This window comes from Dermacentor albipictus, chromosome 1 (assembly GCF_038994185.2).
Source record: "Dermacentor albipictus isolate Rhodes 1998 colony chromosome 1, USDA_Dalb.pri_finalv2, whole genome shotgun sequence".
Taxonomy (NCBI): Eukaryota; Metazoa; Arthropoda; class Arachnida; order Ixodida; family Ixodidae; genus Dermacentor; species Dermacentor albipictus.
The window spans coordinates 477,338,221-477,357,358 of NC_091821.1; the positions used below are offsets into that span (position 1 = coordinate 477,338,221).

General features: G+C 46.0%; 1 protein-coding gene across 6 annotated transcripts in view; it reads left to right on the forward strand.

Annotated features, from left to right (window-relative positions):
- Nucleotides 1–14,179, forward strand: part of LOC135900246 (uncharacterized) — a 104,042-nt gene extending 89,863 nt beyond the window's left edge. For all 6 annotated transcript variants that reach the window (XM_070532512.1, XM_065429667.2, XM_065429668.2 and 3 more), the window contains one exon: nt 6,930–14,179. The gene's annotated coding sequence lies outside the window, so the exon portion shown is untranslated. The remainder of the gene's footprint in view (nt 1–6,929) is intronic.
- The last annotated feature ends 4,959 nt before the right edge of the window (nt 14,180–19,138 follow it).

Genomic DNA, 19,138 nt, shown 5'->3' on the forward strand with positions numbered 1-19,138 from the left:
GCCCTTCATCACTCACTAATGATCTGTGTCGTGCCTGTGTATGCAAAGATTCTGAGTCAATGCACTCGTGAGTGAGTATGGCGACCTATGATGTTAACTCCAACCGCTTTTGGGGGCTCTTCAAGTGATTCCCATGGCAAAGCAATCTGCCAACTGTGACCAGTGTTGCACGGGGCCCAGAGCAGCCGTTTCTGAACACATGAGCACCCGCATGAGTTAAACTGATTGCGCAAAAGGACTTGAAAGCAAGCACGAGCGCTAATGCTTGAAGCTAGGCAAGCGTCGTGAAAACATTGCCACATTCTGGAAGGCAGCCAAGAGTTCGATGGAATACCGTCTGGTCAGGTAAAATCATTGCTTAATATGAAGCAGGTCACTGACCAAGGTCAAAATAAAAATAAAATGATGCTTCAGGATCCGTATGGATCCCAAAGCATCGTTTTATTTCTATTTTTACTTTGGTCAGTAGCCTGCTTCCCTTTAAACAATTTTGGAAGGCCTACCCACAAGCAAGGGCAGTTTTTCTTCCACATTTGACAATTACTTGTGCTTGCATCTCTCCATGTTGTCAATAGCATGCTTTGCCATGATGCATAATTTGCAAGCCTGATTTATAGCTTTGAAAGCACACAGAACCTCCATAGAGACATATCTTAACTGAGAAACAAGAATAGGTAATGTTTGCTTTATTTCGTATTAACACGGGAAGTTTTATAGGGACAGACAAGTGCCAAGCTAGACAAGTCACCTTACTTGGACTTGATGCTGACTTCATCATCTAAAAAATAGAGTACAAACTAAATTTTAGGGCATCTCTTGCAGCTGCTTGCAAAACTAGGTTTCGTGGGGAACCTTTGATACAGCTTGATTAACTGTAAACTGCCACTATTACATTCCACTTATGCTGCTGTCTATATTCGCCGAGCTGCAGGCTATATGTGATGCATTCACCACCTTGCAATGAGAACTACAAGAAACATCAAAACTAGTTATGTTCGCAGATTCAGCCCAAGCAGTGAAAGACCTTTGCGAGGTATTGAACGGATCGCCTTTGTCAGAAAAAGTACACCGTGAAATGTCAATGTTCCTGTGCACTATGCGAATTGTTTCGATACCCTTCATCAGGACACATCATGCAGACGCAGCCAGTCACTGACCTCCAATGATATGTCCACTGCCACTCTTCCTGCAACACCCCGCCCTCACCTGGCTATCAGAAGAGGAAGTCTTTTGACACTCCACATGGCCATTGATTACTCCATGTGGATCAGACTTCCCACCCGGTCTCTTCCACCGCAAAGAGATTGCATTAAGAAGGATACGTGTGGGTGCTGCATTGACGCCAACTGCAACCTGTCTATGGGCTCAGGACCGTAGGTCTGCCTTCAGTGCAACTTGTGCTTTCTGCCCTCACCCAGCTGCCTTTGCAGATCTACCGCACCTGTTGTGGAACTGCCCTAGACTGCACTCATCAAGACACCGCTACCTGTCAAAAGTGGGCCTACAACCAAGCCACCCACCTGACTTATGTGGATCTATGGTCGGCACCATAGACCCTAGTTAGATTTCATTGGACATGACCAACTATACACATATATATAACTTGCACGCGCCAAACATTCTATGCTGCAAAGCAAACTGTTGAATAAAAAAAAATTATGTGGATCCCACGCACTGTGGGAATCGACGTAAGCGAAGCTTTCTGTGCTGTTAGCTTTGATTGACGATAATGAGCGGTGACGTTGGCGGCGAATGTTTCATTTCTGCAGCGTTTAGTGCAATACAAGAGTGGTGAGTTGGTGGTAAATATTACCTCACATGCACTACTGCTGATTGTCTTTGTAGTATACAGAACACACAGCGAGACGTGTTTGTTTGAGCCAAAGTTGTCCGCCATTGCTCATAACCTCCGAGAAGTTTACTATTGTCATTGCCTCACACGGTACATATGTTGTGTCGGCAGCGGCAGGCAAGCGGGGGGCCCCGACCCGCGAACGCGTGGCTAGTGCCGGCGCAGTGAAGGAGACTCGGAGCCAATTGCTCCCGACGAAAACCGGAACGAAGACTCGGCCACCCTCGGCCGTTTATTGCTAATAAAGGGTTCACACGCCAGATGACACCTCCCGATTGGTCCAATGCTCATCACATGACAGAAGGGGGGTGCGCCATCTAGCTAAACAACTACAAATCATACATGTGCGATGACACATAGATCTGACAGGGGGCGACACTATACTACATCATCCCCCCCTGGAAACAAAGTAAACATACAGTGAAACGCGCACACAAGACGCGCACTTAAGTCCAAAGGCAATTTCAGTTCATTCCCCCCCATGTTCACACACGCGCACCAGTTGCACACAAAGCACGCACTTAAGTCCACAACAAATTCAATCCGTCCCTGCCCAAGTTCACATACACGCGCACCAGTCTTGGGCACCAAAATATAGGCAGTCACTCAAACAAAGTTCAACAAGAAACACGGCACAAAACTCACTGCACCGCAACAAGGAACACATTTTACCTGTGTGAACGAAAAATATGAACTGCCTCCTAAATGTCACAACAAGGCCCCTAGCCGTGGCATTTCAAAGACGGCAATGCGCTCTACACTACATAAACAAAATCATCGAGCCACGGAGGCCGTTTTCTGTTACAATGAGGACGCGTGCGTACCTCAGAAGAACTTTGGGGGTTGCGACGCGTATCGGTCGACCTTAAAGACCTAGTCGTCCCACTACTACTTCCCTCCCCCTGGTTGGAAAGTTGAATGTGGTTGTCGCTCGAAGCTGGAGAGGGTTGCCCAGGACGCTCCTCTCGAAGTCCCAACAAGTCCTGGGATGCTACCGATTCCCCCACGGAATCAGAAACGATTGCTGACTGTGTAGACTCGGAAGCGATACAGTCAGATGCACTACTTAAGTGATGCCTAGGAAAGGATGATGTCACGCCAGACGAGTCATCGGAATGACTATCCAGGTTTGAATACGAGTACAAAAAATCTTTGTCACTTGTACACAATGTACTACCTGTTGGATCCTTCTTCACTAGGGTTAACTTAGACACATGCCACGTCTTCCCATCACTGAGTAGAAAAGTAGATGGTCCTATCTGGGCCTTGACTTTACGAGGTTTGCTGTACTTCAAAATTCCTTTCCCGTTAAATCTTATTCTGACGGTATCGCCCACCTTGATACGAGTTGCCTGAGCACCTCTACGTTTGTCTATACACTGCTTAGTTTGCCACTGTTTCTGCAAGACCCTTTCTTTAATGTGAGACACGAGACTGTCCTGTTCCCGTAGATCTACACAGAGCCGCATGGTTCCATCCTTCTTGCGCACCACCACGAGTGGAGACACCCACTCAGAAGCGTCGACGCGCTCGATGATGTCGTAGTCCTCGAGACGTCGCAATTCATTTGTGACCTGGTCACGGAGAGCCAGGGGTAGTCGGCGCAACTTTGACGATACTGGTTTCGCATCTTGCTGCCGATGAATTCGGTGCACAAAGTTGTTGACGAGACCGAACTCGTCACTGGAAAGGTGATTAAAACCCGGAGGCACACCTGTGGGGCTCTGTACTGAAGGAAGCGATGGTAGACGACATGTCAGCGACGTACCGTCGATCTGTATGCCCAAGCGTTGGATGGCGTCTAAACCCAGCAGTGATGTTCCTGTAGTCGTTACGTGGAACGTGACGGAGCATGACCTTTGGAAAAACTGGACAGTGGCTTGAAACAGGCCCTGAATGTCGATGCGTTGCTTGGAGAAATTTTTCAAGTCCACTGTTTGTGACAGTCGGTGCTGTCGACCAAAGTGCTTTCCAAAATCTTCGGCCGTCATCAATGAGACAGACGCTCCCGTATCCACCGGCAGTCGCATGGAGACGCCGTTCACTACGACCGGAACTTCCAAATTTTTTTTTCAAAAGCGCTTACCATCAAGACAGACGCGGACGGCTGCCCTGCGGAAGTTGAAGACAGCGTCTCTGCGGAAGAGACGTGTTGAACAATACGGGTTTTTCGGCATACGGATGCAAAATGGCCCAACGTGTGGCAGGCGTTGCACCGCCGGTTCCTTGCGGGGCAATTCCTGTATGTGGCAATGTTTCGTGCTGCCACACCGGTCGCATGCACCACGGTTCCCGGAGGAGCCACGTGCGAAATGTCGGCCCTCTTGGCGGCCTCTCGGAAGAAGTCCGTCGTCTTGTCAGCCTCTCGGAAGAAGTCCGTCGTCTTGGCGGCCTCTCGGAAGAAGTCCGTCCTCTTGGCGGCCTCTCGGAAGAAGTCCGTCGTCTTGGCGGCCTCTCGGAAGAAGTCCGTCGTCTTGGCGGCCTCTCGGAAGAAGTCGGACATCTTGGCGGCTTCTCAGAAGAAGTCGGACATCTTCATGGCCTCCCGGACTACGTCGGCCATCTTGGCGGCTCCCCGGAAGAAGTCGGCCATCTTGGCTCGTCGACGGAACGCCAAGTTGCGATGCCTCGATTCTTCGTACATTTTCGGAGCCGAACGCGTGGTTCGCTCGATGCAAGGCTTCTAACGAGCGTCCAATTTCTTCTGCCTTGTCCAGGGAGAGGGTTTCGCCATGAGCCAGCAACTTTTCGCGAACGCTGACGTTCGCTACCCCATGTATGATTTGGTCTCGGACGCGCTCGTCATAGCTTGCGCCGAAGTTGCACTGTACCGCCTTCTCCTTCAATGCGGTCACGAATTCCAGGAATCCTTCTCCCTCGAACTGCTTTCGGCTGGTGAATTCGTGCCGTTCCGCCAGGACATTTGTTGACGCGGCGAACAGCCGGTCAAGCCGCTGCAAGAGTCTCGGAAACTCTGACGCTGGCGGGACCGCATCACTTGACGTTGATGCTGTGCTGGTCGACTGCCTTTCTGCTTCGCTTGAAGCTGACGCTGCGCTGGTTAACTGCCTTGCTGTTTCCTGCTCCTCGGCTGCAAAGTGCTTCCGTTGTCCCTCACGCCCGAGAGCGCTGACGAGCGCGGACGCTCGTCGTGCGTCCGTCCAGTCGCCGCCGCCAGCCGCTTCGAGGTGGGCCTGAAAAATTTTTTTCCAGCGATACCAGGGAATTAACGGTGGGCCGGGCAGTTCAAGAAAAACGGGAAGGTTCGCCGTAAAAGCCATGCCGGGTAGCGTGCAGGAGACAGTGCCGGAGGCAAGCCGGAGCTCGCCGCAGGAATGGGGCACGGAAGAACAAGGGGGCGAGTAGGCCTAGGCTCGGAAGCCTCGCGACGCCAAGTGCGTCGGCGACGTTTGCCGGCCGTGCAGACACGGAAGGGACGCTTCACTTACGAAGCTCGTTGGTTTCCCGGGGCTTCGGTCGGAACCGTCGCAGGAATCCCATCCTCGTCGCCAAAAGATGTTGTGTCGGCAGCGGCAGGCAAGCGGGGGGCCCCGACCAGCGAACGCGCGGCTAACGCCGGCGCAGTGAAGGAGACTCGGAGCCAACTGCTCCCGACGAAAACCGGAACGAAGACTCGGCCACCCTCGGCCGTTTATTTCTAATAAAGGGTTCACACGCCAGATGACACCTCCCGATTGGTCCAATGCTCATCACATGACAGAAGGGGGGTGCGCCATCTAGCTAAACAACTACAAATCATACATGTGCGATGACACATAGATCTGACAGGGGGCGACACTATACTACAACATAGCATTGGGGCAGAAGTGTTAAACTTCACTTGAATTGTGGGACTGTATGTGTCAGAACCACAACCGGATTACTAGGCACGCTATAGTGGCACACTATGGATTAATTTTGACCCCCTCAGGTTCCTTAACGAGCACCTACACTTTAGTACATGAGCGTTTTCATATTTTGTTCCCATCGAAATGTCGCTGCCGCAGTCTGGATTGAACCCGCGACCTCGAGCAACGCCATAGCCACAAAGCTACCACGGCGGGCACAGAAGTGTTGAATTTAAGTGCGGTGCCTAGACTCTACGATGCTTTAATGTGGCTTTGAGTTTGCAGGCTGTACGTCAGTTGTCCGCTTGACAAAGTTGCATGGTGTTTATTTTTCAGATATAGCAGAAGTGTACTGTACCGTACCTTGAACATGAATTTATCCAGCTTTTGTGCAACCACTGTCGTGTCTAGTAGGAGCTAGGATGCCTTGGGGGCACATGAATCAAAGCACTCAAGTAGTAGTGTTTCCTTGCCTTCTCATGTTGCCTTTTCCCTCTCCCACCCTCCCTCCATGTATGCGAGTTGCAGGCGAAGAGTGCCAAGAGTTTCGTGGCTGCATGTGTTCTGTCCATTCTCTGCCTCCTTTCCCGCTTCCTCTCTGCCATTCTATATATCTCCCTTCTGGACGGTTGCACTTCAGTAGAATGTTGCAGTATCTGCAATGCTTTTGCAGGGGGTCACGGATAATTACAGCCATCTGAGGGTATTGTGGTGACACTCGGGGAGCTTCAGAGGGCATTGTGCACATTCGATGCAGTGCAAAAGTCCAAAAGAGTATCTCACATCGCCTATCCTCTCTACCACGCTCCTGCCATGTATATGCACTCTCTGAGCCACTTCCCAACACGGTGTGCAAGAAAACAGCAGCAGCAGCGCAAAAGTCGAAGGAAGAAGCAAAAAAAGCTTCACTTTAATAATAGTAAACTTATCGCTTATATGTTGTGCAAGGCTTTACAAAGGGTGACGGCAAGGCCCAAGTAAATTTCAGTAACATTATCTTGGCTTCTAGCGCGAAGTGAAACACGGACACAGAAAGGAGCAGACAGGACGAGCGCTAACTCTGAACTAAATTCACTTCGCACTAGAAGCCAAGATCATGTTACCGTACCAACTCGCCCAACTGTCTATCCCTTTGCATTAAATTTCAGTGTCTATCCTCCCTCCATTGTGTATGCATGTATGCACATTGAATGTGAACAATTCTTTATCGTCTTTTCTTTGCTTTCCAGCTGGATCTTGCTGATTCATGCTCAGTGCTGCTACAGTGACTGCCTTGCCTCATGGGCGGTCATCGCTATGAGAGACCTGAAAAGGCTTGTTTTCTGTCCATGAAGTGGAAGACTTGAACCCAGTACAGTGCAGCCCTACTCAAGCTGTGTTCTATGGCACATGCCTTGCACAGTGGAAAAGAATCGTGATTCGGGAAGCACAGTTGGCAGACAGTTACACCACTGCGAAAGAGACGACGACCATGTGTGCTGGTCGACACAGTTTTTGCGTGTCATTCTGCGTCATTCGGAGTGAATCAATCAGCACCACATCTTTCCCGATCCTACCGCCGCCAGAAAAGAAAGTGCACCGGATTTTGAAAGTGCGTCTCCCACTCAGTCTTTCTTTCTCACCTTTTTTGCTGATTGACGTGTGTTCATTGACCTCCATTGTGTGGCCATTTTTCACCCATTGCATGCCCACTGTGTTGCTCCTGCGTGCCTGTCCCTGTGCTCCCTGTCTTTCCTTGTGAAGTACTGGTATAGCAATGTGTTGCCCAGGTTGCGACATTGTTGTATGCATCAACTACATAGATGAACTTCCCACTGTAAATTCACGCACTGCCCCTTTATGAGCCAGTACCATAGCACATCACTGGTGTCACTGAGACATTCTTGGTATCAGAAGCACCCACTGTGGCGTGTTCTCAAAGCAAGCTCAAGAAGTTTGACCAAGCACGCAGAGCGGTAGTTGTGCCACCGTCCCTTTAGCAGTGCGCCCGGCATTGCTAGTTTTGTGTCAATGAAATCCACCTCATTGTGAAGCATAGACATGCCTCCTTGTATTGTACGCTTTATTTGGAAGACGTTGCTTGTGATGGTCATCAACATAATTGGAGGCTGGCAGCGTGTGTCACATACAGATCTCCTACATTTGTGGCCACATGCCTGCATGCCAACAAGTTCCCTTGGTTACTTGGAATTCTTACAGCGCGCGTTACGGCAGTTCCGACAGACTCGCACATTTCTGCTCTGCACCTTCCAAGTATGCTGTGATTGCATTTGGGATGTGCTAATTATATCTTTATTTCATTATGATTGTGAGGAACTGCATATACTTTACGCGCGGAATATTTTATGGTTGCCTCGATTTTTTCAGAAGACTGCTTTATTTCTTCATCAAATTGAGATTTCCTGTACTGTGCTTAAAGTGATGAATGTTGTGAACTGTTGAATGGCAGCTGTAGCAAGAAATTTATTTCCTTCAGGGCAGCACAAGCAACTGCAAAGTGTTTCTGCCATCACCCCGCCTGCCCATCTATCACTTCACACCACTAAGAAGTCACTAATGCTACCTTTTTGTGCTACTCTGTTGCTGCTTTTTCATGAGTGTAACAGCCTCCCCTCGCTGTCAGTGAACCTTAGCTCACAACTTTTGTGCAGTACGGATCCATTTGTCGGTACCTGTGCACCGTGAGTTAGATGCCTTGTTGGTTTAAGGGTGGTTTGTTATGCACAATGTCAGTGCTTGTGTTTCAGCAAAGAGGGATATGCAGGGTCGGCGTAACAACGAGGTGGCACCACCATAGTAGCCTCCTTATAGAACGAGCCGGAATGATGGATGGTGCAAGGGACAGCAGGCAAAGGCAACACACAAGTTTCCTTTTTTACAAGTTCTTGCGCAAATTTGGCCAAGTGTTCCAACAAAGTAAACCTTCAAAGCAGAAATCGCTTACATACTCCATGTTAAAAGGACAGTAAAGGCAAATATTAGGTGCTGTTAACGTGTCACACTAGTATTTTGAAATGTACAAAGCATAATGTTTCCTAGAACACAGATTTTGTAAGAAAATATGTAAATGTGTGGACTAGATTGGCACCACCGCTTCAGAAGTACAGAATCGTCTCCCAGTGTGGTCTTGTACTCCAATCAAACGATTAAATTTAGTGACACTTTGAGCGAGTTCGCTTCGCTGTTAGTGTCACTCTATGAGATGGAAAGCTCTAATGACACTTACTGCGGTGTGCACTTGCCAGTGAGTGTGTTTGACAAACTCACTTTGCTGCAATCAAGTGTGTAGTTTCGGTAACCGTGCTTCAAGAACATTTAAATAAATGCTCACAGAATGCCACAGATGAGTCGGCACTAATTCTTAGACCACTTTTCCGTGACTTCATTTGTTATGAGCATCTTTGCGTCGTCAATGAAGCCCAAACAGGCTTGAAATGTTCATTTTCCGTCGATTCCGTCATTTTGACCCTGGGAATGTTTCATATGTTCCTTGCTTTTATTGGCTCAAAACAAGTATACACGTTAATGGGATCATAGTATTTCTATTTCTAATCGCAAAGGTTCTTATAAATAAGCATTCTATTTTTTCCTAATGAAACGGTAACCCTTTCTAAAGTTCAAAATGCCGAGAATCATACCAACCACTATGGCTTCATAGATCGTCATTGTCATCAATACCAAATGACACTTCGCTTTGCCATCTAGCATCACACCACTGAAGTGTCATTAATTTGGTCGTTTGACTGGGGTATTATACCCCGCACATTCTTGGTATTCGCAAGGGTACCATACTCACAAGGGTGGCGGTTTCTGCCAAAGCATGACCTTTAAGACCGCCATCAACACGCAGGGGTCTTTGTCGGCAGTAACTTACAGATTGCATTTTTATACCTTACATTCACCCGTTTTGTCAGGAAACCTGCCCTTTCTTTTTGCAATTTTGTTAACGACTGTGGTACTGGACACTGGCAGGCTTTCTGGGCCACAATCTGTTGCTGTAGTTGGACTTAGTATTTGTCATCAGTATCCCTTTAAGCAAAAACAGAAAATTTTTTAATTCCAAGTTTTCCAAGGTTACTTCACATCATTCCGCTGCTCAATCATTTGAGCAAAATCTGTCTTACAAAGAATATTTTGGCATGTTCACATCTGCATTTATTTTCTTGTGATATACAAAAAAAGAAAACTTACGTCAGTTGTAGCATCCTCAGGCCTGTCACACTTTTCTACACTGCCTCGATTTAGCACATAGCATACATACGCTGTATTTTCTCGTGTACTCCCTCCCTGCACTAGAAATTTAAGAAGTTGAACTTCGAAGCAGGTATGCAAGTGATGAAGCGATAAAAAAATTTAGCCTTGCTATTTGGCTTCACAGCAACACGTTGTGCATTGCTATCAACCGTGCCAGTGCAAAGAGCATTTGGGAAATGGTTGTTGCCCGAATGTACAAAAAATTGTTTCTGGATACTTGTTCTCTCCTGATTATAATGAGGCATTGTTTCATGTGGTTACTTTTGCATATTGCATATTCCATGTTTTGCTTTTTATGTGTCGGTTGTCATGACTGGGTTATGCGCGGGAGAATATGGCAATCATTGTGCTCCAGGTACTGATGCTGCTGTTTTCATATGAGGAATGGTGCCTTCGTAAATGTTTATGCTGTTGTTGATCGCACTAAATTGTAATCTTCAAGCGTCTTTTCACTTATAGAATTGCAAGGTAGCAATTTGCATAAGGTGCTTCCCCATCTCAAGTATTAACATATTTGCACGAATATAATGTGAACGACTGCTTCTTTCTTTAGATCTATTAGACCATAAAAAATACCTTGCATTATATATTTAACTGTGTTCTGCATAAAACGCAATAGATTTTTACTGCTATTTCACACTTAAAAATTCAGCGACCTCCACCACGAATTAACCGAATCACACAGGAAAGCCAGTTTTTTAGTGTCCTATGGGGAATGCAGATGTGCGCATGCACATTAGAGGGCGAGAGTCAGCAATCAAGCAAGCATGCAGCAAGTGAGAAATGAGGTTCAGGTAATGTCTATTTGTCGGGAGTGCTTATCTAAGGGCTTCAAGGCCACCAGCTCGATCTGCTTCGGCAGCAGACTTCTACACGGTCTGCTGCATGATACATCATTAGTTTCCGTAATAACCGCCGCCTAGCTTCCCTTGTATCTGAAATTTTAGACATTGTCGATGTTTTGTTAGTTGCCGCATTATGTTAGTGCAAATGTGTCTACTCTCCATTACTGTTTGCTGTTACAAGCAGCATCACTGAATAATTTTATGCTAGCAAGTGCAAACAAGCGGCAATTGTATATTGCAATATTGGCTCATACTGGCATTCTTGGGTAATCTTGTTTGCCAGCATCAAGCCAGCCAATTTCTTGGAAGCACTGCAGCTTCAATATAAAACTTCCAATGCATTCAAGATTGAGCAAGGACAAACGAAGCTGGTATTTGTCATATTCAAGTGGTTAGCAAAGGTCCCTTCTCTCCCTTCTGTCTAGTTTTGCGATAAAATACTGATTGTATTCACTGACCAAGTCAAAGGTGTGAACGTTGAAGGATTCGTATTCTAGAGCCCTTGTCCGTGAGGCAATGAAGAGTAAATTTATCGAATGCATAGAAGATGGCACAGTCATATTGAGTTGACTGCCATAATGTAGCTGTCCACCCTGTTGAAACTGTCGAGCAGTTTTTGAATAAGAAATTTCTAGAGATTGAATCATCTGGTTTCTGACTTCCATCATGGTAGTAGCATTCTCCGAGTTAACGATGACAACTGTGTTGGTGGATGGACACTCGCACAAAGTACGTTGGATGCTTGGTTTTCCTCGCTGACATCAGAAACCTGTGGAGTTGTGTAAAATTGTAAAAACAGCATTGAATTACTTGTTGCAAGGCTTGTTGTGCAGGAGGTAGTGGTGCAGCTCTCGCATCCATTTTCAGTGTGGGGCATCGTCACGAGGATTGAACATTGCAGTCATTATCATGTGAAGAAAGCAATGGTGTAATGTTATGGGCAACATTGAAAGGTAAGCCTGTGAGCCTGCTGGGGCCAATATGACGGAAAACAATTATTCGTCATCTGTTCACAGTTCCTTCATGCTTTGTTTCATTAATTATGTCATCAGCTTATTGATGTAGGAACCCTGGTTTGCTGTACAATAGTGTTGTCACGTCTTATGGTATAAAACGACAATGTTCCAAGAACTGTGTAGCCAAAGCTTGTGGTGTGTTTTGGCACTTTTCTGCGTAATGGGAAGACTGTAAAAATAAATACATGAGGCTCAAGAACAACTATGCCAGGTTAATTTCTAATCCACTGATTCAAACAGCATACATTCATTTCAGATGAATATGTGTGCAGTTTCTGCACATTCTTTAGTAGCGGTGTATGTTTTATGGGGGTGTATATTAATGACGAAGGTGGTGTTTACCAAAAGACATAAACTGCTTGCTTTTCATCATGCTGATCCACAGTGTACAGTCATCTTGATGTGTTGTGACCTGAAACTGATTAACAGTCCAGATGAAGCATCAGCTGTTTACATGTATTGTATATTAACTTGTACATATTGTATTTCTTTATTTTTTGAATGGCTGATAAGTCCATCCTTCTCAAGGGAACCCCAAATCAGTTTCATGACTGAAACAATTCACATCATTGTAACTTTAAAAGGCAAATCCACACTATTTGTTAGGGAAGCTAGCAGAAGGCAAAAAAAAATGCAAATCCTCCATCCCCTCTTTGTAACATATCAGGGCAAGACAGAAGTATATTTTGGCTGGCAGCACAACTGCAGCCACTGCCTCAGTAATACACTAATGTAGGATCAACATGCACATGTAGCTGGCATGTACAGATGTTCGTAGTTCTAACTCGGAGCACTTGATTGGTGCACTGCGAAGTCAAGCAGGTGATATTTTGTGTTTGTGCTCAGTCTGATAGACAATGCTTGCTGGAAGCAGCAGCCCCACAAACACGTGTGCCACATAATGTTGATCTCATCACCCCAAGTCTTCTGATTGCTGCGGTATCACTTTTTGCTTACTCTGCAGCACTGCACTCGAGTGCTTAACAATTCCTAACAATATGTTAGAATGTATTGTTAAGGATTGCATCAGCAGGCGAGATGATGGCATGCTGAGCATATCGGCACAGCAGCAAAATAGCAAATAGCTTCTGTGTGCAGGACGAACTACCTTAACTGTCAAAGACAGTTAAGGTAGTTCTGCCTTAACTCTGCCAATGCCTTCCCGCACAATCAACCTTTCACTGTAGTGTCAGTCGTGTTCTGATAAAAAAAACTAGGTTGTCATTCAGTAAGCAAGAAATAGCAATTAGCTCGCAAGGTATGATGGCATTTCATAGTTTCCCTGCCAAGGAACTATTCAATTTAGGCCCATGACATATGCTGAACTTTGCAACTGTGACGTGCTTGGACCAGTAAAAACTGGGTTTTGCAGCAGTTTTCATTTGCACAAGTCCACACAAGCGCATTTTGTGTAAATATAGTAAGCGTGACCACAAAATCACGCTTACTGAAGACATGCTTTGATGTCTTCCCACACTCTTCAGCAACTGCATTGGGGTTCCTTCGAGAGGGTGCACTGATAGCTGCTCTAGTCATGACCACATAGTTTGTCATGGCTAAATTGGTGCTGCGCAATTTCCACTGCATGTACATGTTTTGTTTGAATGCGCAGTGCTAGTAGTAGTGTGCTCAGTGTCTTAATGTGTTGCATTTATTCATTCATGCCATGTGTTAATCAGTGATATGAATATATTGTTGTCCCCTAGGAGGTACTGATTGATGTGTAACATGTTGACATGTCATCTCGTAGGTTTCCTCTTGTAATAGGCTTTCTTTTCTTCTGAACCCCTGAGCTCATGTTATTGTAGAGAACAGCCCAGTCTACAGCAATACCTTGTCCTGTTTGGCAGGTTGAGAAGTGGGACAAATCTCTCTGTCAGTGGGGGGAAAAGAAAGTCTTATTGTCCGCAAAAGCATGTGCTCGTGTATATTCCCTGTACCTCTAATTCTGGTTCGTTGGGGTAGAGCTCCTTTCTAGGAAAGAGTGTTAAAGGTTGTAATAATTGTGCTGCATTGACACCAAAGCCTATTTTTTTGTACCTTATTTTTATGGTAGCATAACCAACTAATGTAGCATTTGTGTGAGACATTTCCACTCAACCTTGGCGATGCAGGTTCATTGACACATAATTACTCACTGGCACTTTAAGCCCATGAGCATGAACTTGCACATGTTCTCATTTAATCTTCACCACATACCTTTTTTTTTCTCTTCATTTTTGTTGCATTTGGTTCATTGATCGCCCTGTCATCGGCATTGTTTTTGTACAGCAACTGATGAGCTTTGTGTACTACATGTTGTCATGTTGTCTGTGTTGTCAAAATGGCTTCGTGATCTTAAATATATTGCAGTGAAAAATGTTGCGCTCCGTTTGTTGATTCCGAAGAAACATGAAAGAGATGCCAACGAAAAGGAACAGATTATTAAAAATTAGGTAGAGACCTCTAAGTCTGCATATGTGTAGAAATGCAAAAGCATTATAGACCCTTTGGTCAGATGTTTTTTTCTGTGTGTTCCTTGACCGCACAAGTTCTCGCCTATGTTCTATCTGCATCTCGATAAGGCCAAATCAAGATGCACCATGCGTCTCAGTGCACTCACTTGCCTGCGAGAAGTTCATAACTCAAAGGACCGCTGAGTTGCATTCCATTGGACATACAGACAGACAGTGAACTTTATTCGATCCTGAGGAGTTTCCGCGGGGGCTTCTATCGGAGACCCGCGAAAGCCGCTGGCCGCGTCCAAGTTGGGGCAGGAATACCGTGATGTTCCGCCCTTTCTTGGGTCTTCTGGATTGCCTGTAGTTGTGTCTGGAGCAATGTTCTCTGGAGTGCCTCTTTCCAGTCGGCTTTGCTGGATCCGTTAGGTAATGCGGGCAATTGCCAGAGCATGTGCGCTAAGGAACAATAAACCTCATTACAATCCGGACAGTTTGAATTGATGTCTGTGGAGATACAGCTGAGAAAGCCCCGCGAGGGGAATGATAAGGCGATTTCCTGCTCGTTGAGAATTCTGGGAGCCATGCAGGCCCCGTCTAGGATGCGTCTTTCTGCCCTGGTTGACGAGAGCCTGACTAACTGAGCGGTGACCTGCGCTTGGATCACTTCATCAGTGTCGTTGTGCCTACCGAGTTTGCTTAACCTGTCCGAGCGAGTGGTTACTGGTAACGCCAGTACTTTTTTAATGCTCTTGCGCATTAAAATGTTAAGCTTATTCTTTTCGGTTTTGGTCCAGTTAAGGGCCAAGGCTACTTAGTTGATGTGACTCATTAGGAAAGCGTGATGGATTCTGAGGAGGTTATCTTCACCTAGTCCCTTCTTTTGTCCGGATACTCTAGCAACGAGTCTCAGCATGCTTTTGGTTTTGCCCGTGATGCGCGTGAGCGTTTTGGCGATACATGCTCTTGTGTCAATCAGTAATCCTAGGATTCGGATAGATTTGACTTGAGGAATGGGCTGCTCGTTTCTTGCAAAGAGGGATATGGGAAGTTGATTAAGGGGGGTGAGCCCTCTAACACCTTGCCTGGCCGGCCCATACAGTAACCACTCAGATTTGTTTTGGGACAGTCGGAGGCCTGTGTCTTCATCTAGGCTGATTGCAGCACGTGCTCTACCTCTGCGAGTGATCCTCCCGGGCACCAGATCGTGGTATCGTTTCCGCGTATAGCAAGTAGCCTATATTAGGAAGGGATCTGAGCCTCTCCGATAAGCCCTTCATTACTATGTTGAATAGCAAGGAGGAGATGACCGCTCCTTAGGGAGCGCCTCACAATAATTGGACATTAATGCTTTTTATTTTATACACTCATGACTTGGTGCCACCTCCTCCTTGGTGGCTGTGCCATCACGCACCCAATGACCCATGAACTAGGCCACACCTTTCGACATGACGTGTGCAATGACGCACGCATTAGGCACAGGTTTAGTCAACCAGAACTGTGGAGCCACTGCGGCATCGGGAAAAAATGCACCCCAGAGGCCTGGGTTCGATTCCCACCCAGACCAAAACTTACCAAATTTTCTTTTCAAAGCCATGAATTTACTTTTTTTACAGGAACCTCCCTGAGAAACTTTACGTCAATTCGAGCATTTTTGACGTGCTTTTACGTTTTGCAATGTCGGCCATTTTTGTTACCTTCGCTCAGTGGCGGTGCCGATGTCGCCCGATTTCGTATGCGCAGCATGCGTAGACGGCAAGAAAAAAATGCAGTGAAAGAAAACACACCATTAATTCAATTGCATTTAGTTGAAAAATTATCTGCTATAAAACCAAGAGAAACATAAGAAACACAATAATAAGCCTTGCGAAACGCAAGCTCTTTCATTTTTAAGAAAAACAGCCATACCACTTTCCTTCATGCTTTCTCTAGATAACAGTACTGTACTCAATTTTACTTTCTATTTTTCCATTTACTTTTTCTCTCCAGAAACATCACCATCACCTGTCGATTCATACGTAATGAAGTTCATTCGTGGCCAATGAAATAGATGCTTCACGGACACTCATTGCTGGGGTTCTTATTGGTGTAACAGGACACAAAACTATATGAAAAACAGGATAGGACTGTCTTTATTATCTTGTTTACTATTACAATAACGATAACAGCCCAGCCGCATGTAGCGATACTTTACTGGAATTGGTTCATTTTAAACTGCGACACGCTAAAACCCTGCATGCTGCATTTGCAGGCAGTGATGACAGCTTGGACAGTGCTTGGAAGGCAAACGGCGATGCTGGTGTCTGGGTGCACGTGGTTCCGAGAATACAGTCGGGATCGTGTAATGGAAAGGGGCAGAGAGCTGCACACTGTACGTTGTCCATTCGCTGAATGGTACTCCGTAAGGGAGTAAAGAAGTTCCCGTTTACTCACCGGTATGCTAGTTGGCATGCATGGTTCACCTGTTGCACCTAGCGACAGGCATGGAAGATTTACATGCAACTGAAAACTTCCTTAACACCTTAAATGTTTTGGACGAGCTCAGCTCTTCAACTGAGTAACAGCGTTTTCAAAGTGATTTGGATGAACTCGGCATGTCCACTTCGTTTTTCTTCTGTTACACGGATGGTTGCAGCGATAGCATTTGAAATATGCAGTTATTCTGCTCTGTTTTGTTTTACTACCTGGATGTCGGCACTTTTTCAGCGCCTGGAACACCTGGAAGGCTGCATTGATTTAGTCTTCATGTTCTACAACATAGATGGCAGCCATTTCGTCAGTGCTGGAGACGTATGTATACACATTTAGTTTTCTGCTCGTAGATGGCAGAACTTTGTCAGCCTTCAAAGACCCCGTTCTTGGAATAGCACACTTTTTGAGCCTTTTGGCAGATTTGAAACAATGGTGTCTGTCACTGACAGCTTGCACATGCAAAGGAAAGTCATTGTTCTGCTCTGACAGGGAAACAGAGGGAAAGTCTTTTCATCGCTTCTTTACCAAAGTGATGATTCGAAAAACAAAGACATAATTTACTTGTCCCGACAATGATGCAGCATTTTGACACTTATAACACGAAGCAAATTGGTTGAAAAAGCTTTGAAAAGGTTTTTGATGGAGTGAAGTTTGAAAATAAGCCATAAAAAAGGCTAAGTAAGGTGACTTTTGGATAAAATAATAAAACACTTAGGGGTTAAATAAAAAGTTTTGTCTAAGCTTAATTCTCTCTATGTATCTGGTTATATATTTTGGAAACTATGAATGCACACCTTTAAAAGCCTATCAGAAAATCCTAAATTCATAACTCTACTAGAAATTCTGTATATCCCAAGTACCGAGAGCTGCTTCTATCTTCTTTTGGTGCTTGCTTTAGAAACTTCGTGCACTGACGAAAATAGACTGCTTGTTTCTGTTCTTCACAACACTTTGGACCAAGGTAGTATAACCTATGCTTTGTAAAAATGTATCAGATAAACTTCCAACAGCTCGTAAGAACTTCGGTTGAGAAGTATGAACATAGCTGCCAACTTTGACGAGTTTATCGTAAACAGTCCAAATTTTAGAACTTGTTTACGGTTGTAATGACACGGATGATTTTACAATATTTCTTAATTTTCATTAACTAATTTACTATTATTATCTTCCTGTCTAGTTTAGGACAGATTCAAATTCTATAAAGAATGTAGCACATTCAACGTGCCCTGTTGGAATCTAATACAGCGAAGCTTACGAGGCAGTGTTCACGCGCACGTTTTCATCTGGCGCAAGGGTGCCCCGAAGGATCTCTGTAGTGCAATGCACCTTTGAACGCAACCAGCTTTATAGAGGTTGAAAAAGGCAAGCTTACTTTCTGCGCAATTTGTTTAGAATAGCCTACCTCCCCTTGGAGGCGCAAATGCGACCGTCCAGGCGCGAAGCATGCGCAACGTGAGGCCATCTCCTCCGGTGCCGTCTCTCCGCGTCGCGGCCGCCTTTCGCCCTCTCTATCAACGCCCCGTATGCGCAGACCGTCTTCCCACCTTCTACCTTCCACGGCTGTGGGCGAAGTATAGTATGAGCCATCACTTCTAGATGACCCCGCCGTCTTCACATTAAAGCTACAAGGCGATTCAACCAGTTTAGGTCGACCAAAGACGATGTCTTTCTGAACGACGATGGGGTGAGAATGGGGCTGAATCGCTGCGCACGGCAACTCTCTTCTACATGGCACCGCCTTACCGCAGCCGAGTGTGAGCTATTGGGCGAAGACGCACGAGCAGCAGCAGCAAGCGACACCACGGTCAGTAGAGGAGATCGCAGGGAAAGCTTTGCTTTGAAATTGGAAAGCGATTCAACCACCAGTTGCTTAGTGGCTATGGTGTTGGGCTGCAAAGCATGGGGGGCCGTCGTGGGATCGAATCCCGGCCACGGCGGCCGCATTGCGTTGGGTGCGAAATGCGAAAGCGTCCGTGTACTTAGATTTAGGTGCACGTTAAAGGACCCCAGGTGGTCCAAATTTCCGGAGTGCCCCACTACAGCGTGTCTCATAATCAGATGCAGGTTTTGGCACGTAAAACCTCAGTTTTTTTTATTCAACCACCAGTCTAAGTCGATCAAAGACGATGTCTTCCTGAGCGACGGTGGGGTGAGAATAGGGCTGAATCACTACACGCGGCACTCTCTCCTAGACGGCGGCCTCGTCTCGCAGCTGAGTGTGAGCTATTCGGCGAGAACGCACGAGCAAGCGGCAGCCACGGTCAGGAAAATGGATAGCTTGCTGAGAAAGTTTCGCTTTAAAGATACAGACGGCGACGGATTTTTCAGAGCCAGATATTACAGACCCACTCGATTCAGAATAAAAACAAACAGCGCGACACAGGACGAGCGAGTAAAGAGCACAGGACAAAGC